Genomic DNA, 1,924 nt, shown 5'->3' on the forward strand with positions numbered 1-1,924 from the left:
GCGGGGGGCTCGGTGGGGCTGTGGGGGGCTCGGGGGCCCCCAGTCTGCAGGTGGGTGACGCGGGGGGCTCGGTGGAAGTGGAAGTACCTGGAAAGGTGAGCGCGGCGCGGCGCCGGGGCTGACGTCCCCGCGGGCCTGCACGCAGGCAGCCGGTCTCGAAGGACGCGTTTCGGCAGTACAGGATCTGGGCAAAGGGGGCTTCGGAGAGGTAGGGCGGTGCGGGGGGTCCCTGCCCCGCGGAGGGCTGGCGGGGGCCGTGCTGCCGCGGCGCCGGTCCCGCTGCCCGCTCGCCGCGGCGCCCCAGGTGCGCGCCTGCCGGGTGCGGGCCACGGGGAGGATGCACGCCTGCAAGAAGCTGGAGAAGAGGCGGATCAAGAAGCGGAAAGGGGAGGCCGTGGCGCTGAGCGAGAAGCAGATCCTGGAGAAGGTCAGCGGGCGGTTCGTGGTGAGCGCCGCAGGTGATCGAGACGCCTCTCCCCGCAGGTGATCGAGACGGAGTGCTTCAAGGACCTCAACACGTTCGGACCCGGCGGGACCCGCTCCCCGGACCTGGACTGGCAGCAGCTGCCCGAACCCCCCCAGCGCAGCCTTCTGCAGAGGCTCTTCCGACGCCGCGTAAGGGACGGGGGCTGCCCGCCTTTGCCCCTCGCCGCCCCGCCGAGCTGGCGGATCGCCCGCCCGTCCCGTCTGTCTGTCTGTCTGTGCCCCGCAGCCGGCCGACTACACCATCAGCACCCCGCCGCCGGCCGCCCGAACTCGCCACGGCACCAGCACCGTCCTGACGCCCGTCGCGCCGCCCCGGGGGCAGCRCGGCACCGAGCCCCCTCCTCGCCCTCCCAGGCTGGTCTCGGGTGCCGAGCGGAGGCTGCCCGGACCGTCGCCGGCGGAGGCAGGCAGGACGCCGGCGCAGACGGACAYACGGACTCTGGGATCCAGGATCGCGGCTGGGACGGTGCCCGGGGCCGCGGTGCTGGCAGCCGGGGGAAGCCAGGCAGGGACGCGCGGAGGYGAGGAGGGGGCTCGGGTCGGGGCAGGCTCCGTGCGCTCGCTGGCTTGGACCCCAGCGCAGACCCGTCCCCCCYYGCCGCTCCCTGGCGGAAGGGGACCSGGTGGCAATAACTACTGCTGCACGCGAGCCCGGGAAACGCTGGCGTTATCTTATCGCGACCTCTGCGGTCCCAGATTTGGGGGCTATCTTTTTATCTGCGGTCTCCAAATAGCAACGCGGGCAGCCTTGGAGCCGTGGGGCGGCAGCACTGCCGGCTCGGCAGACCTCGAACGCCAGTGGGGACGYTGGTGTGGGCGAGCGGGACGGCGATGTGGGCCCCACCGGCCGGCTGGGGCAGGCAGAGCAGCCCACGAGGGCTGCGCGGGGCAGCAGGCTGCATGCGGGGGCAGAGAGCACGTGGGGCTGGGCGTGCGAGGGGCAATGCACGTGCACGTGCAGGGAGCAAACTGCATGTGAGGCTGGGTGTGCAAGGAGCAGCATGCGTGGGTGTGCAAGGGACAGCACGCGTGGGTGTGCGAAGGGCAGACAGCACATGTAGCTGCCAGTGCACGTAGAGCTGGGGGTGGAGCASAGCATTTATGGGTGTGCAAGGGAGACAGCAAGCACGTGGGGCTGGGYGTGCGAGGGGCAGAGCGCACGTGGCGCCGCCAAGGCCCCTCGCACAGACACCTTCTATTTTTCATATTCTCCTCTGTGTAAATGTGCTTGGGGGTATTTTGGGTTTCGTTGCTTTTTTTTGAGTACTGTAAATCTCCCGGTTCCAGTGCATTTGGTTTACATTCGATTTGGTTTTGTGCATTTGTAAACAGCTGTGAATATTTGTACGTGGAGTGCCTGGATGTCCGTTTTTAAGCTAAAAGCCGCAAAGCGAGCCGCGCGGTGACTCTGCCTGGCGGCGCCTCGGGGGGTTGCGGG

The sequence above is a fragment of the Rhea americana genome, unplaced genomic scaffold (genome assembly GCF_003343005.1).
Source record: "Rhea americana isolate MKP2758 unplaced genomic scaffold, rheAme1 scaffold_204, whole genome shotgun sequence".
NCBI classification, from domain to species: domain Eukaryota; kingdom Metazoa; phylum Chordata; class Aves; order Rheiformes; family Rheidae; genus Rhea; species Rhea americana.